This window comes from Dryobates pubescens, chromosome 5 (assembly GCF_014839835.1).
Source record: "Dryobates pubescens isolate bDryPub1 chromosome 5, bDryPub1.pri, whole genome shotgun sequence".
In the NCBI taxonomy this organism is placed as follows: domain Eukaryota; kingdom Metazoa; phylum Chordata; class Aves; order Piciformes; family Picidae; genus Dryobates; species Dryobates pubescens.
In genome coordinates this window covers 10,529,172-10,548,285 of record NC_071616.1, presented here as the reverse complement: position 1 = coordinate 10,548,285, position 19,114 = coordinate 10,529,172, and the positions used below count along the sequence as shown (strand labels likewise).

At 44.9% G+C, this 19,114-nt stretch overlaps 1 protein-coding gene across 2 annotated transcripts in view; it reads left to right on the top strand.

Annotated features, from left to right (window-relative positions):
• SUSD6 (sushi domain containing 6) overlaps positions 1-19,114 on the top strand; it is a 103,711-nt gene that overhangs the window by 58,759 nt on the left and 25,838 nt on the right. The gene's annotated exons all lie outside the window — the stretch shown is intronic.

Genomic DNA, 19,114 nt, shown 5'->3' with positions numbered 1-19,114 from the left:
CTGCCCTCTGTTTGAGAGAGGGAGATCCCTTTCATATGTTTCATTGTGCTTGAAGGGATTCATGTAGCATTTAGCTTCAGGTGATTCAGGACAAAACAAATAGAATAAATATTTAATTAAAGCACAGGGAGAGATGCTGCTTGGCAGTTTTGAGAGGGTGCCAGAAAGGACTGAGAATAGAATAGAATAGACCAGCTTGGAAGAGACCTTCGAGATCATCGTGTCCAACCCATCATCCAACACCACCTGATCAACTAAACCAGAAGATGGGGGAGAGCAAGCTGAGGCAAAACCAGTTTCCTTTAAGAAAGATAAACATCTTGTCACAGAGCATGACTCTGGATGTAATCCATTGATACTCCTGCTTTTTATTTCTTGGGCTTGGAAAAGGCTTAAAAATCTTTCCTGTGTACATGTTTGTATATGTGCATAACTTTGGGACAGATTGAGAAGCATATTTTGATTGTGTTCTAAATATATCAATGTTGTCTAAATCCTTGTTCAACTGTGGAAGTTGATCTGCTTAGACTAAATTTTCCCCTCTCCTGCAAACAAACAAAAAAATACAGGAGCAGAATCTGAGGGGAATGAATTTGTGATGAGGTATTTAAAGATGTGGGAGAGGATTTTTGCCACTTTAGCAAATTTTGCTTGACAGAGTGTGAGAGAGAGAGGAGAGAATTAAATCCTCTGGATCTTGGATTTTTGTCCAATGGCAGAACTTTATTCCTGGTATGACTGTCACACACATCTCTTATTAATGGATGTTCAATTCTTGGCCACAGTTGCTAGCAGGAAAATAAACTGTTTCAGGAACTAACTCAAGAGCTGTCTGGGCCCAATTCCCTTTAGCTTCTTGGGCTAGAATGAGAAAGTGGGAAACTGGTAGGAGTTTCATGGGAAAGCAGAAGGTGTGCCAAATGGCATGGTTTGCTCTTCAAGAGAAAGTAGTTGTGAATTTCAATCCAGGTTCTGATTCTTCACCATCCTGGTGTCCCTTGATGGCTCCTGCCCACTAGGCTGAAGTTATGGAATTGACTGCCCTAGTATGGAGCTTCCTTCTATCACTTGAGTCCTTCCATGTTTGTGGTGGTGTTTGTTGTTGTTGGGTTTCTTTGTGGTTTTTTTTTCCCCCTTGAGTCCATCATTTGGGAAGAGTTTTGGTTTGTTCCTGGTCTCATGGAAAAAGTCCTCCCAGTAGGACAGAAGAATGTTTTGCTTGCTACCACCTTGTGCCATTTGACAGTTCATTTTCAGTTTGCCTCTTGTATCCTACCCTGGCTACCACTGCGGCTGAGGCATTGTCTTTTTCGGGTGTGTTGAAAGTGTTTAATCTCTGCAACCCCTGTCTGCCCTTGCTTCTTCAGGCCTTAGGTTTAACTGTAGCAGCACAAGCAGTTACCACCTTCTGTTTGTGTTGCCTGTTACTGACTCTGCAGCAAGGGGTGGCAGAACAGGTAGTAAATCTGCTCTGGAACTGAGGCAAGCTTCAGCCTGGGCTGTTGCTGCAAATACTGCTAGAATAGCTGGTGTGTGGTATGTCAGGCTGTGGAGTAGATACATCCTCAGTATGCTTAGATGGATGATAAGTGGAAAACAAGTGCTAGAGCAGGGTGGGTAGCTGCAGACTGTAGAGTCTTCAGCTTTTGTGGCTGAATCTGTTGCGGCCGCTCCATGTTGACAAAGACTGCTGGGTTTTAGATGAGGACTGCTAAAACCCTGGTAAGAAGCTGTTGGTAGTCAAGAGTGACAGTAAGGTACTGAAGGCACTTGAACAGTAAACTCAAAAAATGCTTGTGCCTTCATGAGAGCAATTGGGAGCAAGTGACAGAATCATGGCATTGTCTTAAGAGGTTGTACCTGTTTATCTGTGTGCACTGACCTACATGTTAAACTATTTCCCTTTTAATGAACTGAAACCTCTGGGGTGTGTTCACCTCCCTCTGCAAGCAGGAATTCCCCCGAGGCTCTGCTTCTGCAAAGTATTGTACTGGCGCTGGAGAGCTGGTGAATTGCTTGCTTCCAGATGTCGTTGAAGGGGTTTAAAGCCACCCCTTAGGTATAGAATACATAGAATACATAGAATAAACCAGGTTGGAAGAGACCTTCAAGATCACCGCGTCCAACCCGTCAACCAATCAAACACCACCCAAACAACTAGCCCACGGCACCAAGCACCCCATCAAGTCGCCTCCTGAAAACCTCCAGTGATGGCGACTCCACCACCTCCCCAGGCAGTATGGAGCTTGTTTCTAAATTGTGAATAATGAAAGGAGCTTTTTGGCCCAGCAGGTACAGTGATCCTTTTCTTTTGGAGTTTCTGCACTAAGACGACTGCCTAATCTCTAAAGGCTGTGGGGATGCTTCCTTGCTGCTTGTGCACTGGCTGGTGGTGGATGGAGATGCCTCTTGTATTCCTTCCCTGTAGGGCCAATGTCAGGAATGCAGGGATAAGAGCATTTATGTCCTTGGCATGGTGAGAAGCAGACCCCAAATAACTGAACAGCAGGGTAATAAAAGACTAAACCCTCTGGGTTCACCATTTTAGATTTAGCCAGGTATCTTAATGCAGTGGGGAAAACCCTTCATATTTGAGAGCAGAAAGAAACACTGCTGCTGCTTCTGAAGTATATCTTTTACCCTGTCAGTAAAGGGAGAAGCACATCTGGTTTCAAAAACACTGCATTGATGTAGAGTGAGATAAGCATCTCTGGTGGATGTTGTCTTGAGTCCAACCCTCAGACAAGGAAGAAATGTGGTAGGCCTGACACATACAGAGTCATAACTAGGAAGATAGAGGCTGCTGCTGTTTTTCTGCCTTGAAGGAATACCATCTATGTCCTGAGGAAAACCCCACATAGTGTATAGCAAGCATACAGACATATGCTTAGGCACCCTTGAAACTATGCACCAGAGAGCATAACACTGTTTTGTGATCTCAGAAAGTTTGCTTAGGCAGCTTTGCATTTTCTTCTACTTCTCTCTAGCAGATATATCAACTGCTGAGACAATGGGAGCAGGTTTTCTGATTTAGGTGGAACTGAATTATTTTGAGGGAAATGGAGTTATCTGGAGAGATTTCAGGCACAGAAAAGGACTAGAAGCAAATGGAGATTGCTGGAAAGGTGGTAGGAGAGATGGAATGTGAGTGAGGATCATGGGAGAGCAAGATTCTGGGAATGTGTGGGTGAAGTGGAGCAGTAGGAAGAAGTTCTTCATGGAAAGAGTGATTTGCCATTGGAATGTGCTGCCCAGAGAGGTGGTGGAGTCACCATCAATGGAGGTCTTTAGGAAGAGACTGGATAGGGACCTTGGTGCCATGGTTTAGTTGATTAAATGGTGTTGGGTTATAGGTTGGACTTAATGATCTCAAAGGTTTCTTCCAACCTAGTTTATTCTATTCTAGTAGCGTAGCAAAAGAGTGGTGACAGTGTCCGTAGGTGGAATTGTGTGACAGTTTCAGGCTATGCATTTAAAAAACTAGCTGCAGATTTTGGAGCAGGAGAGTGAAGAAGTACAAACAAATCCACAGTTGGGTGTAAAAGGAAAACAAGAGATTATTCTAAACGAATTTCATTGGTCAGATGTGTGGGATGCATTCTAACAATCTCTCTTTCCGCTCTCTATCTTCTGGCTGCTGGCATGCTGCTTTGCTGGGAGACCCTTATCAGCTAACTTTGAGATACTAACAAACAACCACTTGAGCTAACTGAACTCTCTCTAACATCTCTTTTTCTCTTTTCTTCTAATCAAACAGAGGAAAAGGGGAAGGGAGGTTAGGGGGGCGAAGCAGGGCAGTTTTCCCCCTGGCGAGGGGGATTTCCATGCTGTTTTCTCTTTGTCAGTACCTGTATAATTTTGTAAAAGCTGGATATTTGTACATACTCATTGCATGCCATTGCAGAGTGTAGCTTTGCTTGTGAATACAGCTTCCATTTGCTTCCCCAGCCGAGTTTAGCCGAGTTTTTGTTAATGTGGGTGGGTGAAACCAACGCAAGTTGTGAAAAAGATCCTGCTGGTTAAAATAGCCAGTTAGTGAATGGCTCGGTTAAGTAAGCCCTGAAAGAAGGGAGTGTTTCAGTTATGTAAGCAGATCAGAATGGTTGAGACTAGTATGGCCTTGGGAGGGAAGACTCTTGTAGAAATCTGTGTATTTTTTTAATGGTTAGGCCTTGATGTAGGGTATGCCTTCACAACGTTGGGCTTCTGAGGCTTTTCTCTATGCAACAGGACTGACTAATGAGACATTGGCAGACTGTTCAAAAACTTGAGGGTTACAAAGTGTGTGCCCTTCAGGGACTGCAGCTTCAAGGTAGGAATCTCCTCAAGGCAGGAGCAGAGCAGGGTGAAGATGCCAGTTACTGGAACACTGGTCATGTCTGCCTACAGGTGCTATAACCTCAGGCCTGGGGATCTGGGAAGGGAGAGAAAGAGCGAAAGACCATAGAGCAACTATAAATGTAACATGAAACAGGAATTTGAAGTGAAAGTTGCTGCCATGTCTAGAGAAATATCCATGACTGCCAGAAAATCCTGCTGTTCTGTGTGTTCAGGTTTATAGTAAAAAGCTGATTTGTTCTCCTCCTCCATCCTATATTTGTTTTGGCTGCTACAGCCACTGTAGAGGAGCCCTTCCTGTAAACAAGATGATAAACCTATTAAAGCTGCTAGGTGCTGGATCCTTGTCAACACCCACCTACCACTCCATGCTGATGGTGATGCTTTCCAGGTGGGGTCTGTGTCTCACTGCACGTGTGGAATGAAGATATCAGAGTATCTGGGGACTTCAGGTGCTGCCTCTCTTCTGGACCACTGGCATCTTGGAGGTTTACCTTCAGAAGTCTTACCTGATGCTGCAGGGTTCTTGAGCTAGCCTTTGGACCTTCCCACTTTATCTTTATATTTGTATTTACTTATCAAATACTTAAAAGTTCTATTTGACAGTTTATGCTTTGATGTCTGTTTCCTCCATGTGTTTACTAAGCTAGACTCCATTTTTGGAGTAGTTGGTGGAGACGTACAGCACTGAGTTCTTTAATGGTACAGCATCCTTGCTCAGTTTTGTGTCACAGAAGCAGTATTGGAAAATACTCAGCAAGTTTGGTCTGAGGCAGTGCACTTCTGCTGAGTAGAAGGAGGTGTGTTTAATAGTGGCCAGATCATTGTCTGCAGGTGTAAGGCAAGCACACTTCAAGTGCAGCCCCTGTGAGAAGTTTTGCCTTCTCTTAGCACCCTGGAGAACTGACTGCCTCTTGACATTTGCTTCCAGCTGTGGAGGCGACTCAGGGCTGGATCACCTATTCAGGGGACTGGGGTTTAATGAACTTTTTTTTCCCCCTTGGTTATGTTTAGTTCTTCTTTAACCGGCTCCTCCCAGTCATGAACTGATCCCATGCTGAAGTTCAGTCTTTGAGTGAGCAGTGGCATAGGGAAAGGGGGACCTTGCAGACCGTCATTGGGTACATGCTTTTAGACAGGACTGCTTTTAGCATCCTTGCTCTCAGTAAAACTGAGAGGCTGGTGGAAGCTGCTAATTAGGGGTGTTGTGGGGAGATTCATTCTCTGACTACAGACTTCACCATTTTACTGCATATGTCTGGCCACCTGCCACTTGTCTGAGGCAGGTCAGGAGTATTTCATGCTTGGCTATGTTAGGTGCCATGGAGGGATTTGAGAGGATAAAAATGAATGTCTGTTCCTCATCCTCTCGACAGCAGGGAAAGATCTATCACTAAGTCTGTTTCCATCCACTGATCTCCTAACTTAATTAGCCACTTAAAGTGGAGGGATTTTTTTGTTGTGACATTGGTTAGTCCATATCAATGGTGGATGCCTGCAGAACTGAAGCTTGTGTGGTTATCATTTTAAACTCATTTGGATTTCTGACTGTTATCAGAAGCGATGAAAACTGACCACTAAACAAAACTAGAAAGCTCTCTGGTAGCCACCTGTCAGTTGTAACCTATTGCACTGTGGCATGGTGAAACTTGAGGTGCCCAGTCTGGGCTCTGATCTCCCCTCAGCTACTGGTTCCAGTAAGGAAGTTAACTGCTCTGCATCCCTTTGGAGTAGCTTTCTCTGTTGGAGGGATTCTTCCCCAAGGCTGAGCTGACTCCTGGGGTTTTGAGGATGTATTCATGTTGATTTGATTTCTTCACAGTATCACAGTATAACTAAGGTTGGAAGAGACCTCGAGGATCATTGAGTCCAACCTGTCTCCACAGACCTCATGACTAGACCATGGCACCAAGTGCCACGTCCAGTCTCCTCTTGAACACCTCCAGGCATGGTGACTCCACCACCTCCCTGGGCAGCACATTCCAATGATGAATGACTCACTCGGTGAAGAACTTTCTCCTCACCTCAAGTCTAAACCTTCCCTGGCACAGCTTGAGACTGTGTCCCCTTGTTCTGGTGCTGGTTGCCTGGGAGAAGAGACCAAGCCCTTCCTGGCCACAACCACCTTTCAGGTAGTTGTAGAGAGCAATGAGGTCACCCCTGAGCCTCTTCTTCTCCGGGCTAATTCCTATACCAATATCTGTGGTGCCCAGTTTAAAGGGGAGCTGTAACAATGTTCACTGTTGTGCGATTGTTTAGCAGTAGCAAGAGGGCAGTTAGGGACTTCTTGCTTTGCTTGTTTTCAAGCCTCCCCCAAGCCCATCCTCGTGTGCACCTTGGGAGAGCACAAGGCCGCAGTGTACAGCCTCTGTGCCCGGGGCCCCCGCCTCGCATGCATGAATTCATCAGCTTGATCTTTCCACCCCTGCTCCTCGGGAGGGTCGGATGGCAGCTGCAGCTCCTGTCAAGCATGATGCCGGGCAGGGAGCTTCGGGGAGGAGAGTTACAAAAGGGCCAGCTTAAATCATCTGTGTAAGGGCACAGTGAAGGCTCTGTCACCCAGACCCCGCCGCTTGTCTTCTGGTGCTATGGTTGTAATGACATTAGCATTTCAAAAAGGGGATTACCACAGCCCCCAGGTTCTGAGGGGAGGATATTATTTTCTGTTACTTGAAAAGCTGCTTTCTGACTCTGCTATTTATTATTATTTTTTTTGATGTGGATACTAAAGGGTTGTTGAGGTGGCCACACCACGTTAGAGTGGGTTGTTGCTGTTGTGAGGAAACTAGTTGCCTATTGGCCTAAACGTGGGCTGGTAGATGTAAAATTACTGCTGATAGCAGTCTTTTTTTGCTGATTTAGAGTGACTGAGAATTTCCTAATGGAAAATGTAAATTAAAGAGTCTGGGTTGAATAGAATAGAATTAACCAGGTTGGAAGAGACCTTTGAGATCATTGAGTCCAACCTATCATCCAACACCATCTAATCAACTAAACCATGGCACCAAGCACCCCATCCAGTCTCTTTCGAAACATCTCCAGTGATGGTGAATCCACCACCTCCCCGAGCGGCCCATTCCAATGGCCAGTCACTCTCACTATGAAGAATTTCTTCCTAACCTCCAGCCTAAACCTCCCCTGGTGCAGCTTGAGACTGCGTCCTCTTGTTCTGGCACAGGTTGCCTGGAGAAGAGACCAACCCCCACCTGGCTACAACCTCTCTTCAGGTAGTTGCAGACAGAAATAAGGTCTCCCCTGAGCCTCCTCTTCTCCAGGCTAAGCAGCCCCAGCTCCCTCAGTCTCTCCTCATAGGGCTTGTGCTCCAAACCCCTCCCCAGCTTTGTTGTCCTTCTCTGGACATGTTCCAGCAAGTCAACATCTTTCCTAGACTGAGGGGCCCACAACTGTATGAAGTTGAGCTTGCAGGAAGAAGTTCAGGTAATGATACTGGGTTGTCTTGTGTATTTCAGCAAAAGGAATTGGGCAGCACATGCATCCTGTTCTTTGTCTGCTTTCCACACCTATTGTGGTACTAAAACCTACTTTCTGTGCCCAGGCACAGGGTTTCAGGGCACTTCCTTGAGAAAATGACTGTTTACATTAGGTCTTGTTTAAAACTAGTAATTCCTCTGGGGTAACTTAACTCCTGAGTCTTGCAACTTTTGGATCAATATTCAGTTGTTCTTTTCTCACTAAGTTTAACCTGGTCTAGTGGAAATTGTCCCTCCTCATGGCAGGGGCTTGGAACTAGATAATCTTTAAAGTCTGTCCCTTCCAACCCAAACCATTCTGTGTTCACTTTCCCTTTCTGGTAATGCTTCTGTTGGAAACTTTCATTAAGACCCTACATACACTGGGCTAGAGGAAAATCCCAACAGTTGCTGTCTCCTTTCCATTTCCATGAGAAAGCCAAGCCAGGCATGTTGGTTGTCTGGTCCCTGAGGCAAGAGAAGGGGGATTGTCTTGTTTGCCTGCCAGAGAAAGTCAACAGGGTTTAACTATGTATGGGCCCTAAAATTAGTAGCTGTCCCACAGTATTTGACTGAGAGCTACTTGGCTTGACTATATCAGCATGATTGGAAGGCATGTAAGCAGGAACTGCTGAATGTTGCCTGGAACTTTGTCCTGAGTGGTATTGGTAGTGCTATGTGTATTGGACTGTTGAATAAGAATGGAAAGGTGTATTTTGAAGAGATGTTTTTATATGTGTATGTTGAAGTGTTCATAGGGACTACCCTTGTATGTTCACACAGGAGACAGTTCACCAAGCATTTTGCAAAGCACTGCTGTCTGGAGTCACAGTTGTTCCTTGGATGTGGGTGCTGCTTGGACCATACCAGGAATCAGGCCTTCTCTGAGTCACAGTTCCTGCACTGGGACAGAGACTGGCTGAAAGAACCGTGTAGCTCTTCCTCAGAGAGATGGCAAGCCTAGGCCATAGCTAAACTGTACATCAGGGCACCAAGCAGGAACAGAAGTAGTTTCATCTGTAAACATGGTGCATGATACTTCCTCGTGTGAGGAGCAGCTGAGAGAGCTGGGATTGTTCAGCTTGGAGAACAGGAGGCTGAGGAGAGACGTTGTTCTGTACAGCTGCTTGAGAGGAGGCTGGAGCAAGGAGGGGGACAGCTTTTTCTCCCTGTTGGCAAGTGACGGGACTAGAAGAAATAGATGTGTGCTGTGCCAAGGGAGGTTTAGGCTGGTTATTAAGAAATATTTCTTTACTGAAAGGGTTATCAAACATTGTAATAGTCTGCACAGGGCAGTGGTGCAGTCACCATGCCTGGAAGTATTTAAACAGTGTGTGGACCTGGTGCTTAGGGACGTGGTTTAGTGGTGGCCTTGCGGTGCAGGGCCAGAGGTTTGACTAGATGATCTTGAAGGTGTCTTCCAACCAAAGATATTCTGTGATTTGGTATGCTGAGGGAGGCTTTTAACTTCTCCACAGGAAAACAGGAACTGTGGAAGGCCTTCCAGCAGTGTGGTGGCTGCTGATAAGGTATGTGTGCCAATTCAGCATACTTCTAACTCCACCAGTTTCCAGACCTGCTCTAATCCTCTTATTTTTATAGAGCACACAGCTGTCTATAACCTTCAGTAAGGATGGGGTGTCTTATTATAAAACATTAGGTACTGTGGAGCTTTTGAGTGCCCAGTGCCTCGGGTGAGGTGGACAGAAAGCACAGGGTGGCAGAGCTGCAAGCTGCTGTGGTCATTGTCTTGTCCTCTCCTTTTTCTGTTCCTGCAAACACGCCAGCAGACACAGCTATGCAAATCTGCCAGCTGGCTTCTTGGGAAATTAGTCACTGAGACACTCTGCAACCACCTCTAGTTGGACAGGCTTTTGAATTGCAGTGAAACTTAGCTGCTGTGCATCCTTGACTGATTTTTGTGATGTGTGAACTTCTGCATCCTCTCTTTAAAACTCCTTTTCTGGTGGTGAGAGTAGAAATGAAATATTTAGTGTTATAGCAGAAGCAGGCTGGAGAAGAGTTAAAACTGTAAATCTGAATGCTGTGAACCAAAAAACTATGACCTAAAGAACGCAGGAAACAATAAACAGCCTGGTTTCTGATGGCTGATGTAATTTTAGGTGCTGGGGTGAGTGGAACCCTCTGTCTTTGCTTCCAATTTCAAGGCAATTACTGGTTTTAGGCTTGCAAGAGAAAGATAAGGACAGCAAAAACTAGAATGAGTAAGTGGTGGTTCTAATACTTAGTGGGATAAGAGCATTAGTAATTATTATGGAACAGGAGGAGGGGGGAGAGCATGAAGTAGCAGCTATATTTCCCTTGCTCCCTGTTTGGAATAATGAATTTAATTACTTGGAAATAGCTGGTAGCAAACTTGTGGCTTTTTGAAATGTACTTTTAAGAAGACTACACATTTTAATCAGAAAAAGATGCAATTCAGTAAAAATAATGGAGGACCTGAGAATTTCATTTCTATATCCCCTGCTGCAAGTGCTTTGTACATGTAGAATTTAGAGAGCTGAATTAATGTACCTCTGCTGTACTGGAAGGGCAGAAATCAGAGCAAGGAGATGCAATTTGAAATGCAGAGAAGCAAGCAAGATACTGGCTTTCAAATACATCCTTATAATAAAGCTGTTCGTTCTTTTGTTTCTGTCAGCATGAAATAGAGACAAATATGGAGAGGAAATGGCTGAGCAGATTAATGGGGTTCTGTGTAACTAGCAGCAAGAGTGCGTGAGGCGGGAGAAAGGAGATAGGGCAGAATGCCAGAAAAGGATCTTTGTGTCATAAAGCTCGTGTCAGAAATTGCTGCCTTCTTGATGGTGCAGTCTGGTTGCAGTAGCACCTGGAAATCCACAAAGACACACTGAAGCTAGCTTTCTCCGAAGATTACTTGATGAGCAAGCAGAGTGAGGCAGCATTTGGAAGAAGGTATGAACTGATTTCCTTAATTTGCAGTGGTGGCAGCCAAGTCTGAGTTGTTTCAGAAAGGCAGGATAGAGCCATTTTCATTTCTTCTTGGTGGTGTGAACCCCTGGACAAGACGAATTATCTGTACTGAAAATCTACTCGCAGTACAAGAGAGCTTCATGTGTCTCTCTCTCCCACTTCTGATGAGAACAGATGTTGCTGGAGCTGTGTAGGCCCCGAATGCAGATGCAGATGCAGGGGAGCTTCAATTCTCTCACTGCACTTCTCCCTGGAAAGATGTTTTGTGTTCCCAGTTGGCCCAGCAGCGATCCTCACCGTTAGCATGAGACCCGGTGTGAGGGCTTCTCAGGGCAGGATTTGTTAGAAAATATACTGAATAAAGCAGGTTTATAGAGCAATGAGGGCAGTTCCCTCTGGTTTTCTTATTGACCCTTTAAGTTGTCAAGAAGACTATTTAGAATAGAATTAACCAGGTTGGAAGAGACCTTTGAGATCATCGAGTCCAGCCTATCATCCAACACCATCTAATCAACTAAACCATGGCACTGAGCACCCCATCCAGTCTCTTCCTAAACACCTCCAGTGATGGTGACTCCACCACCTCCCTGGGCAACCCATTCCAATGGCCAATCACTCTTTCTGTGATGAACTTCTTCCTAACATCCAGCCAAAACCTCCCCTGGTGCACCTTGAGTCTGTGTCCTCTAAAAGTAACTTGCCATGTTTTCAGTTTGTCTCATCAGATGCTCAGCCCTGGAACAAGTATTTCCCTTGACTGCAGCCAGTACGGATCCTGTAGCCAACTGTTCTTGTCCTAGGTGCGCCCCATGCAAACCCAGTCTTCCTGTGGGCTACTACAGCCCTGGACATTTCCTTAACCACAGCATAGTTCTGTCTGTGAAGGTATTTTGTCTGTGAAGGTATTTTGCACTTCTAGACATGAACTGACTTCAGCCTAGTAGGTTGTGACTGCTCAAGAGGACTTCCATATTATGTTCCCATTGCCATGAACCTTGTTTGTGAGTATTTGTAATCATTTTTGCTGAGGAGTGAGGGATCCCTTAATAATGCCCTCATTTTGTACATGCAGTTGTATGACCTCCTCTCAGAATGGAGCACTATGGAAAAACTGACTTTTCTGTAAGCTTTTTGCAGAGTCTAGACTGAAAAATCTGTTGCTAGTAAATGGGATTAGAAGTTTCCAAGCAGTGAGCTTCAGAGCACACAATAAAATCCACGTATTTCTGCCTGCCACATGACAGCTTCTTACTTTCAAACTGCTTTAACTGTGTTAAAGTGGAGCTTTAAATGTGTTTTGCTTTCCAGTGCATGCAGTTTCTGTGACTGGCAGAGCTGTGTGCCCCTGAGTAAGAAGGTACGATCACAAACTGCCTCTTAGGGGGAGTGCTCTTGTTGAAGCATTCTTGCACACTGAAATGACCTTCATTGCTGACGAGGAGTTTAAGAGGAGCAGGAAGGGGTAACTTCAAAAAGGAAAGTTACTGAGAGGAAAACACAGGTGCAGTTTGGTAGTTTGCTCTTCCCTGTGATGTTACCTCAGAAGGGACACTACGCCTGGCAGTGTGGTTGTTGCAGGGTGGAGTAAGATCAGTGTCACACAGTATCACAGTATCACCAAGGTTGGAAGAGACCTCAAAGATCATCAAGTCCAACCTGTCACCAGAGACCTCATGACTAGACCATGGCACCAAGTGCCATGTCCAATTCCCTCGTGAACACCTCCAGGGATGGGGACTCTGCCACCTCCCTGGGCATCCCATTCCAATGACGAGTGACTCTCTCAGTGAAGAACTTTCTCCTCACCTCAAGCCTAAACTACCCCGGTGCAGCTTGAGACTGTGTCTCCTTGTTCTGGTCCTTCCAGAGCAGCAGAAGAGATACTGAAACTTGATTTCTGTTTGCCTTCTGAGTTAAAGAGTAAATGTCAACTGTCTGATTGTCTCATCCATGCTTGAGCATAAGAGTGACAGTGACAGCTTTGATGTGCAATAACTAGGTTGTGTTTTCACGTGATTTGCTTCCATGGCTTTAAGTTCTGATTCTTTTGGGGGGCAGGGTTGTGAAAAGAGATAATGGCATTTAATACAAGACAGGCACTTTCACACACTTTATCAATGATGCCATACTGACTGGAAAGAAAGATGGGGAGAAGAAAGTCAAGTGAGATCCAGGTCATTTATCTTGGTGCTTGGAAGGCCTTTGACTTCTTAGTCCTCAGGCAAGATGCAACAGAAAAAAAGAGAGAATGGAGAAGAGCAGCAGGTCTGGTTTTGGAGGAACCCTGTGGTTTTCCAAGCATTAAAATTCTGTTTCTACTTCTTGGGAAGTCACCTTTACTTCTGGTGAGAGTGGGTGGAGTATAATGGTGTTTGGCCATAAAATGGCCTTTTGCACCATTGCAGCATCAGAACTGAGAACCTCTTTCAAGGTTTGTTGCTGGGTAGCCCTTTGGGAGAATGAAAATCTGTTTCTTGGTAGTGCTGGGTCTTGAACACATGTATTTAAGAACCAGTGACTTCAGAATGTATGTCAAGACCTGATCTAGAGGGTTTGCAAAGGGCTTTTTGTACCTTGATTCTAACATAAGACTTTTTTTTGGTGAGGTTTTAGGAGGCTCTTGTGTGCGTGCACAGAGGGAATGTGGTGTTAGCTGGAAGATGAGTGGTCATAATCCAGTTGAGTGCTCTGACCAGAGAGCAGTAGTTTGGGAGGAGGGGACACAGAAACTCGCAGTTTAATTTGGATTGCTCAGCATTTCAGTACAGATGGGGCATACAAAATACTATGAGGAAGTTTGGTTAGGAAGCAGATATTTTTAATGCTTCTCTTTTCTTTCTTGAATTTAATCTACATTCTACTGAGTCTGAGCTGTTTCCTGGGAGTATTGTCCTCTGCTTGCTGTCAACTGCCAGAATATAGCTGTTCTGGTGTGGTTAAAGTAGGCTTTTTAGAAAAGTGAATAGAAAAAGCAGGAGTGCACAAGGGGCAGCATAAAGGATGGCACTGCAGGCTGTCTGACACGATCACCACTGTGAAACTGAATGCCAACAGCCTTGGGCAGTCTTTGACTGTAATTATGTTGGCAATGGGAAGAAAGTTCTGACAGTGCCTGTCCTTGATGGTATATATGTGGTGAGAAGGAATAACTCCCATGAGCTGAGCAAATTGTAGGGGTGTGGAGGAGATGGGAATAAAGGAAAATTGTCGTGAGTTTGCAAGAAGAGGCTGTGGAATTGCTGTACCACCTCTTGTCCTGGTAGCTCCCTGATGCCTGCTGAACAGGGCACTGCAGTGCCTGTTACCTTACTACTAAGACTGGGCTTTCTGTTATTTTCTTCCCTTAAAAAAACACCCTCATAATCCCATTTTTCCCAATCATATGGAGGAGATGGGGGAACAAATGAGCAAAACCAGGAAGGCTCTGCCAAAGGAGCTATTGTTTCTGTCTTTTAGTATCAGAATGGCTTTTTGATACCTGCTGTTCATCCACAGGCTTCCTGGATGGTATGTATTCAAGATACCATCTTCCTAGCAAGCTTGACATAAGTGATCAAGTTTGAGTTTGGAGCACTCCAGTTGCTGTTTGTTACTTCCCCTGTAATGCTTATTCTTCCTGATCAAGTGCATGTGCTGTTCTCTGAAATTCTGTGTTGGTCTATGAGATCAGTTACAGAACAATAACTGATAGGTTTAGCAAACAGATTGTTGGGGTTTGTTTTTTTTATCTGGAACTCTATTTTACAGTTTGGATGCTAATTTATCTTCAAAACAATCTCTGTCCTGCTGGCTCTTCCCACTAGTTCTCAGGCATGAGGCACCCCTATCTGTTGTTGAAGTGTTCTCAAGGAGTCTGCATACACAGTTGTGAGTTCCCAAGTATGTCTCTTGGTGGGGGGGAAGCAGCATTTCTGCTATTTTTAGCATGATTTCTTTGAGTCTTTCATTTCCATTGTGTGAGAAACTTTGCTAACTGGCAAGAGGCTGAACTGTACAGTAAGTGAATCTCAAAGTTCCATGGGAAGCTTTCCCTCCCCTACCAAGGAACATGCAAGCTGCCTGGGCATTTTCACCAAACCTTCTGGTAGACTGAGGTCTGCTGTGCAGCTGAAGAGACATCATGGTATAGCCTTACAGGGAATTACTGCATCTTGGCAACAGTTGGTGTAGGGGCACTATCTGTGTGCTGTTTACTTTTGCTGTGTCTGGAGTCTTCATTTGTGTCAACTAGTAAACTCCATCTGGCCATAATGCTTGGTGGTTTATTGCCTCTCTACCCAACTACCATCTAGAGAGTGCAATGGGAGAAATTTGAACATCTGTTGTACAGAGAACTTTGTGAATCATCTGTTTAAATGAGAAGGAGAGACTTTGCAGTTCAGGGAATTTATGGAGCATAGGGAGGCTCAGTTCTGTGGAAGGCATGGAGGTAAGGTTGGATGATGGCAGAGAAATAGCAGTAGGGGTGCTGAATTCTTTAGCATGGAAAGTGTTCGGATGTAGACATGGTGAGTGGGCTGGAATCAGTGACCTGCGCGTGTGGCCTGCCCCTCGGCTGCCTTTCTGCCCCAGAACTAAGCAAGCCTGAACTGAACCTCAAGCTAGGGAGCCCCATGCAAGTGGTGCTTTCTTCAGCTCCCTGAAAAAGTGACTTGAGAACGTGTGTGGGGTCAGCTTTTAAGCGATGGGATGATCTGCTTGTGAGCTGCCTCTTAACAGAAATGGGGCTTGCTGAGTCTGTGCCCAGGGCCTGCAGATGTCATCTTGAACCCAGGCTCAATGGGCTTGAGCTTAGTGAGGCCTGAGAAGCTGTGTAAGGTGGGTTCAGCAGCTGGATCTGTACTGGGAAGGAAGTCTAGCTGCAGAAACTTTACCCTCACAATGGTATTAATACTGAGGCATCTGGTGAGAGACCGCAGAGAAAAAGACCAGCATAACCTTTGCCCTTCCCTGGTTTCAGTGTTTGATAGCATAAGCACTTTCTCTGGAGAAAGAGATGCTGAGATGGTATGAGATCAGAGCACTGATACTGGGGGGGAGCTGGGATTTGGGTATTTGCTTCCTACCACATGTGTTCCTGTGATGATGTGGGAGGTAGATCTGGGTCCAGCTGTGTGAAGGCGAGGAGTCCCCAGGGTGTTCTCAGCATTCCTCTGAGCTCCCGCCCCGGCTCTGCAGAAGCTGGGAACGCTCGTGAATTTTCCCCCACTTTGTGCTCGGCAGAGCGCTTCCTGTGGGACTCAGGCATGCTGCAACAGCTTCCTGTACTGCATTCTTCCCTGGGGACCATCTGAAAAACTCTTTATTCTCTGTAAGGAACTTCTTGACATGGCTTTGTTCTTGCATGTTTTGGGAGAGATTATGTTGCTTTTAGCTAACAGGCTGTGACTTCTCCTACTGTCTTGGTTGCTCTTGCTTAATGTTTCCCTTCCAAAGCCTGAATCAGAAGGTGGTGGTTGTGAAATCTCTCTGCTAGATCAGTGTCTGTGCATATGTGTTCTGTGTTGACCAGAATAATGGAAGGGATTTTTATATTCTAAGGAATTATGAACCTATAAATAAATGATTTTCTTGTAAACAGGATTTGTCTTTTGGAATGTGTCCATCCACCCTCCTCCCCCTTCACCCTCCCCTTATTATAATGAGATTATAAAATGTAAATTTAGCATTTTGTTCTGTCTTTCCCAGTGAAGATAAAATGCCTCTGCAGCTCTTGAAACCAAATTTGGAGTGTCTTGCTGGACTGACAATTCAGATAAAAAAAGAGCAAGAGTTCTATTATCCACTAAATATCACTGAACTGTACAAAACCTATTGCTGTGGGTAAATGTTTAAAGAACCCAACCCACCAAATAACAACAACAACAAAAAAACCCCAAAGCAACAATGAAGCAAAAAAAAAATCCCACCCAACACCTCCCCCCAAACCCCCAGACAACCATAGCATCTCTTTTTATGGAGCTAGCTGTTGAAACAGGAGTTAAACATCTTGTCTGATGTGGGAGAATGCTAGAGCTGAGCAAGAATTTCCCCATGCATGTTTGATGGAATCCCACCCAACACCTCCCCCCAAAACCCCAAACAACCATAGCATCTCTTTTATGGAGCTAGCTGTTGAAACAGGAGTTGAACATCTTGTCTGATGTGGGAGAATGCTAGAGCTGAGCAAGAATTTCCTCATGCATGTTTGATGGAAGAGGGTTGTGAGGAGAAGCAGGGCTTCAGGAAGGAGGGTGCAAAACTCTTAAGAAGCTGAAGAGGGACTTGAGATTTCTTCAACTTGATGCTGTAAATGCTGGCTGGGAAGTGCATAGGACAAGCAGCAATGAAAATGGTTTCATGTTGTTTTGGTTCTTGTGGTATTCAAGGAAACCACGTTTTGCAATAGCATCTGAAAAATCAGCTGAGTTGTCTGGAGGAACCTGGCCTGCAACAGTCTGTTTTCAATAAGGCTTTCCTAGCCCCCAAGGTCTGTCTTGGCCTTTCAAATTCAAGAGTGATCCAGATGCAATGCTACTCTTGAGGTGTGATTCTGGGTACTTCACGCAACCAAAACTCAATTGAGCATTTCCACACTGTTGTTATCCTGTTAGATGTGTGTTGCCTTGAGAAATACTCTTGCTGGTTTTGCAAGAACTGCTCTGACATGACTGATGATGCTGTAGAGATAAGATACAGCTGAAGGAAGGGACTTGAGAGAGCTGAGCAAGTAAGTGTCTTAGAACAATAAATGAAACTTAATGAAATGTCAAAAAGACTAAAATCCAGCTGATACAAAAGGAGCCCTGTTGAGTTAAAGCCAGACAGCAATGGTAATGTAGTATGTGCATCCCTAGCCCATGTGTTGGTCCTGTTTATGACAATAAAGGCTGAAGTAAACTCCAGGTCTGAGACACCTGTGGGGAAGAATTACTGAACTGTGAAATCCTACACCTGGGCTGGGTTTCCTTGTGCAGAAAGATACACAAACATTGAAGCAGGCAAATTAATCTCTACATCTTTGTCATTTGAAATCAATTACATTGGTGACAAAAACCTTAAATCATTGCATTGGACTTTCCAGACTACCTGGAATCATATATTCAAAGAGGCAGGTAGGAAAGCTCTTCAAAGAGGAAGCCTGAGGCAGGAAGGCAAAGGCTTCAGGTTAGCTATCGGTGGAGCAGGTCTCCTTGTATCTGGGCCTTAGTTCCAGGCACTAAGCTGCATTGTCTCCCACTTCAAAGTCTCAGCCTCTGTTGTAAGGATCCATAATCTCCAAGTCAGCGGTGGGGTATTTTTTGGCTGGCTCAGTAGGTAGGAGCTGGAGTTAAGTGTCTCCAAGGCTCTTGAGCATCTGTCAGGCCAGCTGTGCCTCAAAAACACCAGGACAGGTAAAAGGCAACCCTGCAATAAAGTATGCCAGAGTGTTTGCTTGCTTGTTGTTTTGTTGGGGTTTGGGTTGTGTTTGTTAAGCTTTAGCTTGTGGTGTTGAACGAGGAAAAGAAATATGAATAAGAAGCAAAGAATATATGTAGCCTTGTGGGTTTTGTTGCTCAAAAGCAGTGAAGTGCAGAGGGGTGGGATGGAAGTTCAGCAGCCCTTGAGGAGATCTGGTCACTTTCATACAGATTGTTTTGAGAACAGCTCTGCTGCAGGGTTTGGGGTTGTGTGTTGTATAATCTCTTTTCATGTCAAACAAAAGGAGTAGTATTTCATCTCCTGTTTTGTTTTTGTCAGGCATCTAGAGCTAAAATGGATGCTGTCTTGGCAGTTGCTACCTCTAACCTTTTGTTACTGCATGCTTTTTCAGCTGGGTATTTTGACTTGCCTGTGCTTTGATTCCAGTGGCCATAGTGAAAGCGTCAAAGGGCAAGCAGTATTTCAAAGGGTGAGAGCTCCTTCTGCATATCTTTGCTGAGCACTTTTCTAGCCAGCTGTGGAAGGCGCTTGGTGCTTTTGAACAAATTCCCAGTTGTGGCTTGTTTCAGTTCAGCGCTGTTTACCTCGTGGGTGTTTGGGATGAGGAGCTTAGACAGAAAGGAAGATTTCATGTTTGCTGCTAGGTATGCTTTTGACAATTTGTTAATTCATAGCCATTAAGTTGCTTGAAGCACTCTTGGGAAGCTATTACATGTGTCTAATGAGACTGTCTTCTCGAAAAGAGGCGGTTGAAAACATGAATTCTTTTATACACTGCCTTTGTAAGGATTATACTGAGGTGCCATTTACTCATGTGGCTTTTGATCCCCAGCAGAATTTGAGTAGGTGGAATGTGTGGGACTCTGGCTGTTCTGCCAGAACTGATGAGGTTTACTGGGACTGGTAAATTCAAGTAGCAGCAGCATCCCACCAGACCTTGATGCCTCTTG